Here is an 18221-nt window from a genome sequence, read left to right as displayed (position 1 = left end):
CAGTGATTGTCTTAGTCATCCTTTATCACATTCTTTATAATGTACTGTTATAAACTCCTCTATATCATTATTTCTTCAAATATCCCAAACACAGTAGAGCCCATCTAAATTCCCAAAGCTCATATCCAAAACTATACATCGTAAAACTCCCAAGACTTTGAAAACAGACAAGGCTGCCATTCATATATTCCTATATGATCCTTTCGCAAATTATTTACCAAGTCCTTACTGAGGGACAGGCACTGTGCCAGGAGCTGTTGTTCGCAAAGTGTTACGGCATTGTTCCCAGGGCTCACTGTGTGAGACAGGCACTGAGCAGACCAAACACGCTGAACAGGATGGGGTTGTCAGAGAAAGGAGGGGGCACGGCAGCCAGCCTAGTCTGGGCGAGTGCCGCAGGGAAGTACCCAGTCGGCGGGGTCCCGAGAAAGTGGGGAAGAAAGTCATCCCAGGCAGGGTTCAGGGTGGCTAGTAGAGCGCAACGCGCACGGAAAGGGAGGAAGGGGCAGACGACCCGAAAAGTTGCAAGCGGCAAGGTTGGATGTAACTGAGACTTGGGTGAACCAAGTCTGCGGGGTGGCCCGTAGGCAGAGCTACATCACTCGGGGCTGTTGGCTGGACGACGACGTGGGCGGGGTGGGGGGGAGGGGCTGCAAGGACCCGCTGGTAGAAGAGTAGACACCGACGGCAGGAAGAGTAGTCAGGAGCGTGAAGAAATTGACCGGAAGAGAAACTATAAGATTAAAGAGTCAGTGACTTTAAAAAACAGCGTGAAAGGTATTTTTGAGGTAAAATAAAAGATTTGACGACCCGACGGAGAAGGAACTGACAATGGCACGCACGTTCAGTATCGCACGCTCCGACATATTCTTGAATGAATCATCACATGTTACTAACCATCAAGTGGATCCGGATCAAGTTTAATTTTTTTGTTGTGGTAATTAAGACACGGGGATATGCCTAGGCTTGATAAGTCACGTGGGAAACCTCTCCAAGGCTTTTTACAAATGCCCACCCGGAGGGAAGAAAGAGGTGGGCTTACAAGTTATGGCCACTTCAGCCTCCTCTCAAGATGTAATTCAGGCGGGCAACGCTGCTGGGTGAAAATTCAGTACACAGCCAAACAACATATCAACACTCTTTTCAGTATCAGATTACCATAAAGATAGGATAGCAAATGCCGCGCAAACCCCCTCACGTCCCGGTCCCCAAGACCCTTCTTCATTGTCTTCAGCAGTTTAGCCCGTACAGCCGCCAAAGCAGGGCGGACTCCAGCGTGCCACGCATGGCGCATGCGCAGGACCCGAGACTTGGGAGGAGAGCTGAGATTCTGAGGATGTTTCCCAGAAGCCCGGGCCACTCGCTACCGTCCTCCCTCTCGCTCGCAGGCCGCGTGACGTGACTCCGCCCGTCACGTTCCTCTGTCGCAAACGGTGGTTTGCCAGCGCCCCCTTGCGGTCCGGTTGAGCGCTGCGGCCGTGCACGCAGGGCCAGAGCGAGCGAGTAGGGCAAGCGCGGAGGGTCCCGCCGCCGCCGCCGCAGCCGCCGCCGCCGCCGGCGTCACCGTAGCGCGCCGACCTGTGGTGGCGCGGCTGAGTGGATAGGAGCGGAGCGGGGGGTGAGGGGGAAGAGGACGCGCGGAGCGGGGAGGGAGGAGGCCAGACGAGGCGGGGGGGAGGGGAGCAGCGGTGGCGCAAGCCGCGCGGAGCCGCGCAGCCCGGGTCCGCTCCCTGCTCCGCCGCTGCCACCCGCCCCAGGCAGCAGAGCCGGCGCCCCAGCGGCCCCCGGAACACCTCAAAGCGGACGAAGGAGTCCATGTTGGGGAACTTGGCGGCGGCGTGACGGGGACCTAGGGACTTGTAGTGGGGCCGCCGCCGCCGGAGCCAGCGCCTCGATCTCAGTCGGAGGTAAACACGGGCCGACCCTGGGGGTGGACGGGCGCGGGCAGCTGTCGGGGCAGGGTGGGGGTTACGGGCCGGCGCAGAGCCGGTGAGCGGGCCCGGGGCGACGGGAGGGCGGACAAAGTTTCGGAATCCGCGCGGCCCAGGCAGCGTTCTGCGCACGGAGGAAAGTTGAAGCCGCTTCTCGAAGCGGGGAAAGCTGCGGCGGGGAGGGCCCCCCCTTCCCTCTCGCCACCCCACGAGGGCGGCCCCGTTTCGGCCGCCGCCGCCTAGCTGTCGGTACCCCGTCCCATTTCCTCCTTGTGGCCTACCCGCCTTCCGCCGCCTCCGCCGGCGCAGCCCGTACCCGCCCGGGGGTCCTGGGGGAGTGGGTTGAGGCTAGAGGCTCAGCTACAGGGTCGCTACACGTCCACCCCCTCCCTCCGGGGAAACGTGTCCTTCTGGGCTTCCGGGCGCTCCCTGACCCCCGCGCCCGCTTGACTTGGGAGACTTTGCTTTTGTCAGTAGCGTCCAAGCCAGCTTGTGAAACCAAACTTTACTGCGCCGTGACCTTTCGGAGTGCGCGACTAGGGAAGTGCCGGCGCTTCTGAGCATCCGCGTTTACCCCATGCCCTGAATTTCAAACTCTTCTCCCACCGCCGATTTTTAAACCAATTTCCTGGACTGACAACAAAAGGGCCGGGAGATCTAAACTTAGCTGCACCAGTCGCCCCTCCTCAGATACTAGGAATTTTGAACCGTTGAAGTCAAATCTTAGAGATGGCTGGCCGTCTTGCTCCCCATTTTGAAAAATTGTTCTAAAAGTAAGCGCCTGATTTAGAGTAGTTGATTAAAACATTCAGACTCGAATGCGGAATTTTAAAATATCCTCAAAGTATTTCTGTACCGCATTACATAAAGTGTCTACGAGGTGAGCGTTTTTCATTCATTTTGGATTGCATTTTAACATCTTTGTCATACTACTAGTGAACTAAGATTTTTAGGCAAAACTGACCAAAACGTTTTTAATGTAATGCTTTGGCTAGTAGATGCTGTCCTAAAATTTTCCCAATTTGGGAAATTCACTGAATATTGGAAAGAGCATGTTTAATAGATGCATTTCTTTCATTTTAAGAGAGAAGCTAATTCATACATATGACCACTTACCTCAGTAGCAAGGTATTGAAGTACATTCTTAAATAACTGGTCGTTTTTGTGTTTTATTGGTATTAAAATTTTGATATGTAATCAAGTCTTTTTCCAGACTGTTGCTTTCTCTTTCCTGTTTCTTTGGCAGTTGGCTCAATCATTTCACTTTTTTTGCTCTTGGCTAAGAGCTTCAGTAAAAAGTTTGTGGGACTTTTGTTTTTGTTGTTTAACTTACTGGGCAGAAGAAATGAAACTGTCTTTGGATTTCTTTTGTCTTATACTATCCTATCAAAGATAATCTGAATTTACTTTGTATTTTGTTTATGCATTATGAAGGTTTTTAAAAAAAATTAGAAATTCTTGTAACTGCATTTTTTCGCTGTATTATGTTTTGGTGCTTGCAAGTATAGTAATAATCATTCCATTTTACATTCAGATAGTGACCTTTTTGCCTGATAATTTGAGTACATCTTAAGTTTTTGGCTGGGTAAGATTTGGATGTCTGCTTACTCTAAGTGTATTCATGCTGTAAAGACACTCTTCACTATGTTAAGGGGGAAAAGAACTGTGGAAGAAAATGGAAAATTGTTCCTAAATATGCTGCCTGAAACATATGTCATGGAGAAATTTTTAAGGGAAATTTTTTTGTATGCCTTTAGGCAGTGGTAACGGGGTTCTTGGGTTAAGATTGAAACTTTTCAGAGATCATTCAGCTTCCCCATAATTCTTTGGGGACTAACCAATACTTTAAGCAATTTTCTTTAAAAGCTGTGCTGTTAATCAGAGATAGGATGAATCAATGCTGTTACGTGATGTTGATTCATCAGTAGCATCTTTTAGTAATAAGAGAGTGCAGAATTATCCTACTCATCTACCTAATACAGAACTTGTTTTTTCTTTTTTAGTTTCATCAGTGAGAAATAGTTGTAAAACCTTACTAAGGAGAGTGGCAGGCATAAAAGTAATAAAGAATCAGCCCTAGAATAATTTTCATTGTAACTTCCTTTTAGTAAGCTCTGCCATCATTTACCCTTGTCTTTTAGTGATGTAAGTTGGATCTTGACTTACCTTGCCCACTGAAATAATCTTTTCTTTTTTTAATTAATTTATTTTACTTTTGGCTGCGTTGGGTTTTCATTGCTGCTCACAGGCTTTCTCTAGTTGTGACGAGTAGGGGCTACTCTTAATTGCGGTGCGCGGGCTTCTCAACGCGGTGGCTTCTCTTGTTCCAGGGCACGGGCTCTAGGTGCGCGGGCTTCAGTAGTTGTGGCACGTGGGCTCAGTAGTTGCGGCTTGTGGGCTCTAGAGCGCAGGCTCAGTAGTTGTGGCGCACGGGCTTAGTTGCTCCGCGGCATGTGGGATCTTCCCAGACCAGGGCTCAAACCCACATCCCCTGCATTGGCAGGCGGATTCTTAACCACTGCGCCACCAGGGAAGCCCCAGTGAAATAATCTTAATTGTATCCTCTGTCCTGAAGAGTAAGTTAATAGCTTTGTATCTTATCTTGCATCCGAGGGCTAACTTTTAGTAGCACTGACTAGAGCCTAGAGTTAAAATACCCTTTATCATTTTACTGCTGTTCCCAAGACTCATCTTTGCATTGTTGTGGTCCTTGCGTTTCTTATTTAAAGCCGTGGCTTTGTAATTCCTAGTACTTAAGCACATAAAAGGTCAATATAAAATTTAAAAACAGCATTGTCATCTCTCACAAAATAATGTCCTAAAAGGTTTCACCATGACCTTTCTTCACCTAGAATCTTTAACACTCAACAGCCAGAGTGATCCTGATAAAACATATCATATCATGTCACTTCTCTTCGCAAATGGCTTCCCTTCTCAGTAGTAGTAAAATCCATAATCCTTATTATGGTCTCTCAGGCTCTGAGCCTTTTGAGTCTCTTCATCCTCTCTGACTTTATTACGTCACTCTTTCTGTAGCCACACTTCTACTCTACTACTGAAGTGTTCTTTGACTACTCCGTAAAACACAGGCCCTCCTCCCACATTTCTTAGCCCTTTTTAAGCCAGATTTTTCTCCATAGCACTTAACACTTTCCAAGATACTGTAGAATTTACTAACTTAAGTTTATTATATTTTTTTCTTTACTCAAATGCAAGTTCTATGAGAATGGGGTTTGTCAGTTTGGGTCACTGTTTTGTCCCTAAACACTGAACAATGTCTGACGCACAGTAGATACTTAACAAATAGGTAATGAATTAATATGCTTTCAGCTAGAAAACATTAAAAATAGTAATTGTGGTTTGAAACTTGAGACTATGCAAGTCTCATTCTTTTGCATAAACTGCTAATATAACTTGGAAAAAAGAGATGCTAAAATGGAATCACAGTGGCCTCTAACATTAAAAAAAGAAAAAAAAGCAAAAAGTTTGTTGGAGGAATGTGAGCTCCCAAAGAATACTGTGAAGGTCAGAGAGGAGGTGAGTGTGGTATTACAGAAACCAAAGGAAGAGAGTATTTCAAGGGGAGAGTAGTCAGTAGTCAAGTGATGACGAGAGTTGAATAAGGTCAGAGCTGAAAGATTTTTCTTTGGGGAATCCCCTAGCAGTCCAGTGGTTAGCCCTCCACGCTCTCACTGCTGAGGGCCTGGGTTCGATCCCTGGTCCGGGAACTAAAGTCCCACAAGCTGCCTGGCATGGCCAAAAAAAAAAAAAAAAAAAGATTTTTGTTTACGTTTAACAACATGGAGCTCATTGGGTTTTTGAACAAGCAGGATAGTAAACTTATTTTTAAACCAATGCTCTAGTAATTGCATAACTAGATCTAAAAGTACTGGGATCAAAGATTAAGAAATTATCTACTCACATTACAGAAGAGACCTAATGTTTATCAGATATTTACTGTGTGCCAAACACTCTGTTCTAGACATTTTGCATGAATTTTCATTTGATCTTTTCAGCAGCCTTGCAGTATTGGTTGTATTTAATCCATTTTACAGAAAGGAGTCTGAGGCTCTGGAGAAGTTAAGAAGTCAGATGACTTGCTAAGTGTCAGAGCACTTGCAAAGAATCTATACCCAAGTCCATCTGACTCTTTGGCCTTTAGTTAGTCGGTACGTCAGTTGACCTCCCAAACTCTGCATCAGTGTTGTCTAGTAGTAGAACTTGCTGTGATGATGGAAGTGTTCTGTATCTCTGTTGCCCAATATAGTAGCTGATAGTAACTGTAGTAGATAGTGGCTGTTGAACACTTGAAATGTAGCCAGTGCAGTCGGGGAACAGAATAGTGGTACTGTGTTGGACAGTGCAGATATAGATCAAAAGAATCCCATGAATAATAAAGGAGAGCCTTTTCTTATTAGAGATGGAAACACATATTTCCCATTTGAAAGGAGTACTGTTTTGCTTATACTCTAGTTTTAGATGCTGTAAATGAATATTTGTAAGTAATCTTCTTTTCCCTTTTTTTTTTTTAAACAATCTCAAACTTTCAGAAAAGTTCCAAGTGCAATGCAAAGAACTTTTCTCCCAAAGCTATTTGAGAGTAAGTTGCAGATGCAGTCTCATCACCCCAAACAAGGACAAGGACTTTCTGTTACATAAACAATATTAAAATTGGGAAATTAACCTTGCTATATTACTACCATATAACCCTCAAACCTCATCCAAGTTTTGCCAGTTTTCACAGTAATTTCCTCTCTAACAAAATTATCCAGTTCAGAATTTTGTGTTGCATTCATTTAATTGTAATGTCCTTCAACCTAGAACAATTCCTTAGCCTTTTATTGATTTTCATGACCTTGACACTTGGAAAGATTACAGGTCAGTTTTGTTGTAAAATTTCTCTCGATTTGGATTTGCCTGATACTTCTTCATGATTGGATTCAGATTGTGCATTTCTTGGTAGGAGTATCACAGTGATGATACTGTTTTCTCATGGCATCCTATCAGATGGCATTAATAACAGTTTCTGTTTGTCCCCTTACTGATGATGTGCACTTTGATCACTTAATTAAGGTGACGTCTCCCAAGCTTCTTCACTGGCAGGTTTTTTTCCTGTCTTAGTAATTAATAAGTACTTTGTGGGGAAGTATTTTGAGACCATATTAAGCCCATTCCTTATCAAACTTGCTATTTGTTGATTCTCAAATTGTCCCAGCTTTGGCCAGGGACCAAAAGCCCCTTCAAGCTAGTTTCTGTGTTCTTTTGACTTGCTTTGAGCACTTCCTTACTTTTTGACACAAGAAAATGTTCCAGGCTCACCTTAAACTTTCCTTGCCACAGCCCTGGAATCAACCATTTCTCCAAGGAGTGGTTTCTTTTAGTGGAGAAAGGAATTTAGAAACCAAGCGCTGTTTTTATGTCTCCATCTATATGTAAAAAACCATGAGTTGGTACCAGTTTCTCCAATTTCAGTACACAGTGTTTGCTTTAGTTTTCCTTCTCAAAATTTGTAACTACTTTCTTTTAAAAGGAATAGCCTAGCTCCCATTATCATCCTTAGTGTATTTACTTAGATGATCAATCCCTGGTATGTAACCAGTTTCCCATTGCCACTGCTGCTTTCTCCCCCGTCTTGCATAACATTTTCACTCTACTTTGGCTCTGACACCTTGTGCCAGGATGCATTCCTCATTCCAGGCTTCTCTTATACCTCATGCAGAGCATCTTGCCATTCTGCTTGAGTTCTAGTACCTCACTCTGGGTTCTTTCACCATCCCTCATGAGGACACCTTGGTCACAGAGTTGGGTTCCCACAAATCCAGGAAGAATAGCAGCATACAGACATGTTCTTTTAAGGATTATAGTTGCTTGTTTTTACAAAAGATTATTACACCAAAAGTTATAGTGAAAATTAATGACCAGATATGTTCTCAGCTTTTAATTTAACCCCCCTTGAGATTCTCACATCTCTTAGTGATAAGACTGATCTTCCTCATTTTTCCTTTTACCTTAGAGTTCTCAGATGTACTTTTGAGAGAGTCTTCTTAATGTAATTTTAGTAGTAAGGTAAAAATTAGTTGAGTTCTTTTGTATATAGGTTTTGGAGTCAATCCGACCTGGCTTTGAATGCTGATTGTCCCGTATACTACTGATTGTCACCTTTCCTAGGTGACTTAATCAATGTCCCAGTTTCCTCACCTATTTTAATTTTAAGTAACATTTACCTGAGTCCAGTGGTAATAGCAGCTAACTCCATCTCTATCTTTCATCCCCTTAAGTTAGCTCTGTTTAGTGAGCGATTTTCAAGCCTTTTTAGCAGTGTTCTAGTATTGAATCTTGGTGGTGTTTTAATTCTTAGAATGCACTGTGGTATGTGTTTTGAGGGTTAAATGTGCAAAGGTGTGCCAGAGTATTCAGTTCACTTCCTGATATAAAGTAGGCATTCTCTCTACCTTTAGTTCTGTGCTACAGGTTTGTTGATATCTATGTGTCTGTTAGGTCTGGGGATGAAACATGGCCTTTGCTCTTGGGGAGCTTAGTCCTAATCAGGCCTTCTTTATTGCTCCCCAGTGTTGTTTGTATTTTTTCCTAACTAGTTTTCCATAGCTTCCTCACTTTCCCCCCTTTCTGCTGCTGGATTATTTTCAAAACTCCCAATTTAAACATCTCAGAAGCTACTCTCAAAATAGATAAGTGAGAGAGAGGTGGACTTTTCCTTAGTGATTCTCTACTTTTTACAAAACACAATTTAAGTCCTACCTTGGCCTTAAACTTTAAGTCCCTTTACATTCTGGCCCATAATTATGTCTTTGCCCTTATCTTCTATTAGTTTCCTAAATGAATTGTGACTAAATTAGTCCTGACTAAATTAGTCCTGAAAAGTGACCTGTACCTCACATTTGGCACTTAGCATATGCTATTTTGCTGTTCATCTTTTGTATCCTATTTTTGCACTTCCACTTTTTGAAAGGATAAAGTATCTTAATCTGTCTTTGTAGTCCAATGCCAGGCTCAATACCCTAACCATAGTAGTAGTTCAGCAGCTTAAAGTAAACAGAAACAAATATAAACATTAAAAAGAGCAGCCACAGCAACATTGCTTTGAAAATTCTCTGGGATCAGTGAAACAGCTTACAAATGATACATGATTTGTTAACATAAATATTTTGTATGCCTGGATGGCCTGTCAAGAAAATTGTTTCTTTAAACTACTGTTCTAACTGGGGATAAAATATTAATAACTTAAAATTTTGTAAGCTGTCATTCACCTGAAAACCTTATCATAAAAAAGCCTTCTTCAGGGGCTTCCCTGGTGGTGCAGTGGTTAAGAATCTGCCTGCCAATGCAGGGGACACGGATTTGAGCCCTGGTCTGGGAAGATCCCACATGCCGCGGAGCACCTAAGCCCATGCACCACAACTCCTAAGCCTGCACTCTAGAGCCCTCGAGCCACAACTACTGAAGCCCACGCATCACAACTACTGAAGCCCGCGTGCCTAGAGCCTGTGCTCTGCAACAAGAGAAGCCACCGCAGTGAGAAGCCCGCACACTGCAACGAAGAGTAGCCCCTGCTCACCACAACTAGAGAAAGCCCGCGCACAGCAACGAAGACCCAATGCAGCCAAAAATAAATAAATGAATGAATTTATTAGGGGGAAAAAAAAGGCTTCAGATAGGACAGCTTTAATGATTTAGGCCATATTTCTTTAGGAACTGTTGTACATGTCCAGTTACTTGGATGTAAACATGAGTAATATGAGGAAGATGCATGAAACAAAATATCTTTATTGTTTCAAAACTGCTACAGAATTAGATAAAACTGAAACAGAACATGAAGGAGAAACAAATTCAATCAAGCCCTTAAAAGAAGTTTATAGTATGTTTCATATTAATGTAGCCATTCCAACTTTTTGATTATTACTTGCATGATGTAATTTTTTCCCATACTTTTATTTCCGTACTTTTATTTACTATGTCCTTATGTTTAAAGTGAGTTTCTCCCCCCACCCCGCCCCATGATGTCATGATTCCCTCCTGGCTGTTCCTAAAGGCAGCCATGGAGCTCAATAAAATTTACTTTCCTGGAAAAAGAAAATAAAGTGAATTTCTTGCAGACAGCATGTCAGTCTTTTTAACAATCCAATCTGACGATCTCTTAATTGATGTATTTAGATTATTTGCATTTAATGTAATTATTGATATGGTATGCTCCTTTGTTCCCCATTTACTGCCCTTTTTTTTCATTCTTATCCTAGGGCTTTTTTTTTTTTCTTTTTAACATATACATATATCTATTCTTTTTCAGAGTCTTTTCCCATATAGGTTATTACAGAGTATTGAGTAGAGTTCCTTGTGCTATACAGTAGGTCTTTGTTGATTATCTGTTTTATATACAGTAGTATGTATATGTTAACCCCAACTTCCTAATTTATCATTTCCCCACCCCCAACCTTTCCCCTTTGGTAACCATAAGTTTGTTTTCTGAGTCTGTGAGTCTGTTTCTGTTTTGTAAATATGTTCATTTGTATCATTTTTTAAGATTCCACATGTAAGTGATATATACGTCTTTCTGTGTCTGACTTACTTCACTTAGTATGATAATCTCTAGGTCCATCCATGTTGCTGCAAATGGCATTATTTCATTCTTTTTTAATGGCTGAGTAATATTCCATTGTATACATGTACCACGTCTTCTTTATTCATTCCTCTGTCAATGGACATTAGGTGCTTCTATGTCTTGGCTATTGTAAATAGTGCTGCAGTGAACATTGGGGTTTATGTATCTTTTTGAATTATGGTCTTCTCTGGATATATGCCCAGGGGTGCGATTGCTGGATTATATGGCAGCTCTATTTTTAGTTTCTTAAGGAATCTTATACTGTTCTCCATAGTGGCTCTACCAATTTACATTCCTACCAACAGTGTAGGATGGTTCCCTTTTCTCCACACCTTCTCCTGTTTGTAGACTTTTTGCTGATGGGCATTCTGACCAGTGTGAGGTCATTGTAGTTTTAATTTGCATTTTTCTGATGCTTAGCGATGTTGAGCATCTTGTCATGTGCCAATTGGCCATCTGTATGTCTTTGGAGAAATGGCTGTTTAGATCGTCTGCCCATTTTTTGATTGGGTTGTTTTCTTGATATTGAGCTGCAAGAGCTGTTTGTATATTTTGTAGATTAATCCCTTGCTTGTTGCATCTTTTGCAAATATTTTCCCCCATTCTATGTGTTGTCTTTTTGTTTTGTTTATGGTTTCCTTTGCTGTGCAAAAGCTTTTAAGTTTAATTGGGTCCCATTTGTTTATTTTTGTTTTTATGTTCATTACTCTAGAAGGTGGATCCAAGTAAGTCAGTCTTTTTAACAATCCATTCTGACAATCTCTTAATAGGTATATTTAGATTATTTACATTTAATGTAATTATTGATATGATATGTTCCTCTGTTCCCCATTTACTGCCTTTTTCGGACTAGGTGAATATATTTTAGTATTCTACTTTAAATTTATCTTTGGCCCTTTTTTTGGGCTGCATCTCTTCGCATTATCTTTTAGCGGTTGCTTGAGATCTTCTCTTGACAACTTGAAATGTGCCTAGTTTGAATTGAAGTGTGCAGTAAATATAAAATACACACTAGATTTAAAAGATTTACTACCACAAAATAATATAAAATGTCTCATTTAATATATTTTTTATGGATTATATGTTGCAGTATTAATATTTGGACATAATAGGGTTAGTAAAATTTACTGAATTGATTTTATCTGTTTTAACTTTTAAAATATGGCTACTAGAAAATTTAAAATTACATATGCAGCTCACATTATATTTCTGTTGCACAGTACTGCTCTAGGGATCATAATATATATGCCAGAGGATTTACTTAGAATTCATATTTACTGGTTGAAGTAAATGTAGAAGCCCTATAATTAATTCCCCAGTGACATTTATCTTATGTTGTTATATGTATTAACACGTGCAATGAAATGAAAACCCCATTAGACAATTATGCAATTTTTGCTTTCAATAATCATATACTTTTTAAAAGGACTTTAGAGGAGAAAAAGTAGTTTCTTAAATATTCCTAAATAGTTACTATTTTGTTGTTGCTCTTTGTTAATGAAACTTCAGTTTTCTCTCGTGTCATTTCTCTTCAGCCTGAAGCACTTCCTTTAGCCTGTCTTTTGAAGTAGCCCTGCTGGTGATAAATTTTCTTAGTTTTTCTTCACTGAAATATCTTTTCCATTTTCATTTCATTTTTCTTTTGAGTTAGTCTTATTTGATGTACACAAAACTCTGTCAATTTTTAAATTGTGCCTTTCACCAAGTTAGGGAGGTTTTTTGGACATTATTTCTTCAAATATGTTTTCCTGTTCCAATCTCTTTCTCCTTTTTCTGGACATGATTAGAACTTTGGATATTGTCCATAGGACCCTGAGACTCTTCATTTTCCTTCAGTCTTTTATATCTCTGTTCTTCAAATTAGATCACTTCTATTGTATCTTCATATTCACTGACTCATTCCTTTGCATTTCCATCCTGTTGTTGAGATCTTATTTCAGACATTGTGTTTTTCACTTCTGAAATTTCCATTTTTTTTTTAATATAGTTATTATTTATCTGCTGAGAACCTCTGTCTTCCTATTCATTTCTAAAGTGTTACTTTCTTCCCCATGGAGCATAACTTATATATTTAGCTTAAAATCATGCCTGACAAATGTGTTGAGTAAATATTATCTAAGGTTATTATACATATTAATAAATCATTCATTCAAAGCTGTTTATTGGGCACTCATTTGAAGGCATGGTGCTGGAACCTGGGTTATATAGTGAATAAGGCAGATCACAGCTTAACAATTTTGTAGTCATTTGAGTCATTAAGGGTGTTACTGCTTCTCACTGTTTGAATATTTTTAATATTTAGTGACTTGGATTAATATTTGTTTTATTTTCTGGCAAAAGGCTGGTGAGTTCCAATTCTACTACTTACCACTGGCTTTGCAACCTTGGACAAGCTACTTAATTTCACTGTATGTAAAATGGAGATACCTTCTTCAAAAAATACTCTAACAGTTAAATGAGATAACTTATGATATATCAGAAAGTAATGGCTAGACCAGGACCAGATGGCTTCACAGGCGAATTCTATCAAACATTTAGAGAAGAGCTAACACCTTTCCTTCTCAAACTCTTCCAAAATATAGCAGAGGGAGGAACACTCCCGAACTCATTCTACAAGGCCACCGTCACCCTGATACCAAAACCAGACAAAGGTGTCACAAAAAAAAAACTACAGGCCAATATCACTGATGAACATAGAGACAAAATTCCTCAATAAAATACTAACAAACAGAATCCAACAGTACATTAAAAGGATCATACACCATGATCAGGTGGGGTTTATCCCAGGAATGCAAGGATTCTTCAGTATATGCAAATCATTCAATGTGATACACCATTTTAACAAATTGAAGGATAAAAACCATATGATAATCTCAGTAGATGCAGAAAAAGTTTTTGACAAAATTCAACACCCATTTATGAAAAAAACCTCCAAAAAGTAGGCATAGAGGGAACCTACCTCAACATAATAAAGGCCATGTATGACAAACCCACAGCCAACATCGTTCTCAATGGTGAAAAACTGAAACCATCTCCTCTAAGATCAGGAACAAGACAAGGTTGCCCACTCTTACTGCTATTATTCAACATAGTTTTGGAAGTTTTAGCCACAGCAATCAGAGAAAAAGAAATAAAAGGAATCCATATTGGAAAAGAAGTAAAACTGTCTACTGTTTGCAGATGACATGATGCTATACATAGAGAATCCTGAAGATGCTACCAGAAAACACTAGAGCTAATCAATGAATTTGGTAAAGTAGCAAGATACAAAATTAATGCACAGAAATCTCTTGCATTCCTATACACTAACGATGAAAAATCTGAAAGAGAAATTAAGGAAACACTTCTATTTACCGTTGGCAACAAGAAGTATCACATACCTAGGGAGACAAAAGACCTGTAACGCAGAAAACTATAAGATACTGATGAAAGAAATTAAAGGTGATACAAACATATGGAGAGATATACCATGTTCTGGGATTGGAAGAATCAACATTGTGAAAATGACTGTACTACCTAAAGCAATCTACAGATTCAGTGCAATCCCTATCAAATTACCAATGGTATTTTTCACAGAAATAGAACAAAAAATTTCACAATTTGTATGGAAACACAAAAGACCCTGAATAGCCAATGCAGTCTTAAGAAAGAAAAACAAAGCTGGAGGAATCAGGCTCCCTGACTTCAGACTATACTACAAAGCTACAGTAATCAAGACAGTATGGTACTGGCACAAAAACAGAAATATAGATCAGTGGAACAGGATAGAAAGTCCAGTGATACATCCATGCACATATGGCCACCTTATCTTTGACAAAGGAGGCAAGAATATACAATGGAGAAAAGACAGTCTCTTCAATAAGTGGTGCTAGGAAAAGTGGACCAATACATGTAAAAGAATGAAATTAGAACACTCCCTAACACCATACACAAAAATAAACTCAAAATGGATTAAAGACCTAAATGTAAGCCCAGACACTGTAAAACTCTTAGAGGAAAACAGGCAGAACACTCCATGACATAAATCACAGCAAGATCCTTTTTGACCCACCTCCTAGAGTAAGGGAAATAAAAACAAAAATAAGCAAGTGGGACCTAATGAAACTTAAAAGCTTTTATACAGCAAAGGAAACTATAAACGACGAAAAGACAGCCCTCAGAATGGGAGAAGATATTTGCAAATGAAGCAACTGACAAAGGATTAATCTCCAAAATATACAAAGCAGCTCATGCAGCTCAATATCAAAAAAACAACCCAATCCAAAAATGGACCTAAATAGACATTTCTCCAAAGAAGGTATACAGATTGCCAACAAACACATGAAAGCATGTTCAACATCACTAATCATTAGAGAAATGCAAATCAGAACCACAATGAGGTATCACCTCACACTGGTCAGAATGGCAATCATCAAAAAATCTACAAATAATAAATGCTGGAGAGGGTGTGGAGAAAGGGAATCCTCTTGCACTGTTGGTGGGAATGTAAATTGATGCAGCCACTATGGAGAACAGTATGGAGGTTCCTTAAAAAACTAAAAACAGAACTACCATATGACCCAGCAATCCCACTACTGGGCATATACCCTGAGAAAACCATAATTCAAAAAGAGACATGTACCAAGAGACATGTTCATTGCAGCTCTATTTACAATAGCCAGGACATGGAAGCAACCTAAGTGTCCATTGACAGGTGAATGGATAAAGAAGATGTGGCACATATATAAATGGAATATTAGGCATAAAAGGAAACAAAATTGAAATATTTGTAGTTAGGTGACTGGACCTAGAGTCTCATACAGAGTGAAGTAAGTCAGAAAGAGAAAAACAAATACCGTATGCTAACACATATATATGGAATCTAAAAAAAAATAAGTGGCTCTGATGAACCTAGGGGCAGGACAGGAATAAAGACGCACACGTAGAGAATGGACTTGAGGACACAGGGAGGGGGAAGGGTAAGCTGGGACAAAGAGAGTGGCATGGACCTATATACACTACCAAATGTAAAATAGATAGCTAGTGGGAAGCAGCTGCATAGCACAGGGAGATAAGCGAGGTGCTTTGTGACCACCTGGAGGGGAGGGGTAGGGAGGGTGGGAGGGAGGGAGACGCAAGAGGGAGGGGATATGGGGACATATATATACGTAAAGCTGATTCGCTTTGTTATACAGCAGAAACTAACACACATTGTAAAGCAATTAATACTACAATAAAGGTGTTAAAAAAAAAAAAGGGAAAGTAATGGCTAGAAACAGTGTGAAAATCACAGCCAAAAGTCCAGTTCTTGGGGCATTTGAAGCCCTAATAATAAGATTAAATTTCGGAGAGGATCGCAGTACCTGCCCATGCCTGATGCTAGCATGAAAAAGTGTTGGTTTTTTTTGTTTTTTGCTTTTTTTAAAAGTAAATTTTCATGGTATGTAATAACATTTCTAGGCTAGAATAGTAGTGTATCATAGGAGTAGGATTGTGAAATGCCTCTTTAAATTATGTGTGAAAAATTCATTTGAGAACACATTCATCATATACTTAACATAACATAATAAAATTGTGTTTATCTCTGAGATAGCTACCTAGGCTGAGTTTAAGAAATTCTGATAATAGGTATAGCTAGAGTAAAGAGAGAGTGGACGTCCTGTGTACTATACAAAACAGTTGCTCCCCCCTCCCCCCGTATGAGTTTCACTATAGCAACTTGTACAATTTGGAAGGGATTAATACAAAGGAAGTGACATTTCTTGAGGAACCAGTCAAAGAATGACATTTAACATCTGTGCAAAAGAGAGACTGATTTCTAGAGTTGAAATTCTATAATGTAAGGTTTTTAAAATCTTGTTTAAACTGAACAGAGCAATATTTCAGAAGCAATGTTTTGAACCTTGTCCTTTTCCCCCCACTGCTATAGATGAAATTCATTTCCATTCCTCTGTAACAAGCATTTGTGTACATTATTTTATTGTGTTTCCTCTCCTTTAATTCTTAGGATTTGTTTGTTTATTTGCGAATGTTTCCTGTGCCTTACATAATTTTCCCATCTCCTTTTTTCGGAGGTAGGTAGACAGAGATTACCATTTAAATTCAGGCATCTGTCTAAGGTAGATTAAAGGTTAAATTAAAGAAATGGTCTATAGTTTTCCTGTTTGGGGTTAGAAGAAAAGTATAAAAAGACTCCAGTTTTTTCACTGCTTCCTTCCAGGATCCCCTTTCCTCTTGGTTATTCTGCCCAGATATGAGGGTACATTGCTCTTGATCCCAAGGGCTCTTGTAGTCCTCTTGGGAGGTTTGTTGTGAGGTGAGTCTCTTAACACCTCATTGTTCTTTTTGCTTTTTTGTCTCTAGTAGGCATAAGGTTTAATCTTCTAAATGTAAACTCTACTTTTCCAGACTTGTAACTCTTGCCTTCAGCAGACCTGTAATAAATGTTGAGGAATGGGTGATGGGAAGAAGCAAAAATGTAAGAGCTTTAGGTTTGCCTTTATCATTTAAATTAGTGCTTTAGTAAATGGGGTTGAGAACAAGGAGGTGAGAATCTCAAGGACAAATGAAGATTACATAATCACTTCCTTTTTCTATTCCCTCCTCCATACCTTAGGCAGGGGTGGGATTTATTAGAGAAGAATTGCATAAATATATATTGAAATTATTAGAGTACATATAACATGCTGCTGTTCTATAATTGTTTCTCATTTGGAGAAATAGTGGAAGCCTGTCATATTATTATGGTATCTAACTCTTTATCTAACTCTTTATGGTTAAACTATCCAAGCATGTAGAAGGCACTCATTTTTCTTTTTAAATTAAAGTAGTGCATTGTAGGAATATTCTTCTCATAGAATGGACAACTATCACATAAGAGTAACCCAACTGGGAGCCATCTATAGTGCCTGTCTTCCCCCATACAATGAAAAACCTGCTAGCTCTATACCACCATCACTAGAGTCTTAGAACGGATCTCTTTTTATAGTTCTGTCTTAGAGTTGAGTGGGGTTGTGAAGTTGTGTCTGTTGCTTTTAATCTCTGTGTCTCCCCAAGCAATAGGTATGTGTTGTCTGTGAGACCTTTCAGTGCTACAGAAATACAGGAACCCTCAGATACCTCCTCTCAAGCTCAAATGTGATGTAATTTGGGTGGTCTCTGTGTTGGTGATAAAGACTGAGAGTATGAGTGAAGTCGTCAGTGAAAAAGTACCTTTGTTGAGAAAGTTGATTTATATTCTAGCCCATGATTGCTCTCTCATGTCAGTCTTTACTTTTAAAAAATTTTAACAGTTATTAACATATAGTAAAATTGACCTTTTTGGGGTATGTAGTTCTGTGAACTTTAATACATGTATAGATTTTTATTACTACCACCAGAGTCAGGATTCAGAATGGTTCCCAGAAAACTGCCTTGTGCTATCTTTGTAGTCTAACCTTCCCCTGACCCAGGCAGCCACTGATAACGGTTCTTCATTACTACAGTTTTGACTTTTTGAGAATGTCCTATAAATGCAATTATGTATCAGTAATAGGTAATCTTTTGAGACTGGCTTCTTTCACTCAATATATTGCCTTTAAGATTCATGTAAGCTGTTGAGTGAAACACCAGTTCATTTCTTTTCGTGGCTGAGTAGTATTCCACTGTGTGGATGAACGTATCATAGATTGTTTATTTTGATGAAATCTAGTATG

General features: G+C 39.9%; 1 protein-coding gene across 4 annotated transcripts in view; it reads left to right on the top strand.

Annotated features, from left to right (window-relative positions):
- The first annotated feature begins 1682 nt into the window (after positions 1–1682).
- The window catches only part of SCAF11 (SR-related CTD associated factor 11), a 71383-nt gene continuing 54844 nt past the window's right edge, over positions 1683–18221 (top strand). For 3 of the 4 annotated variants that reach the window (XM_029204343.1, XM_029204342.1, XM_029204340.1), the window contains exon 1: positions 1683–1907. The gene's annotated coding sequence lies outside the window, so the exon portion shown is untranslated. The remainder of the gene's footprint in view (positions 1908–18221) is intronic. The other variant, XM_029204341.1, reaches the window with a different exon arrangement.

The sequence above is a fragment of the Monodon monoceros genome, unplaced genomic scaffold, assembly GCF_005190385.1.
Source record: "Monodon monoceros isolate NGI ecotype Baffin Bay Population unplaced genomic scaffold, NGI_Narwhal_1 Super_Scaffold_6, whole genome shotgun sequence".
Lineage (NCBI taxonomy): Eukaryota > Metazoa > Chordata > Mammalia > Artiodactyla > Monodontidae > Monodon > Monodon monoceros.
Note: the sequence above shows the minus strand (reverse complement) of the source record. Positions and strands in the feature narration are given on the sequence as shown.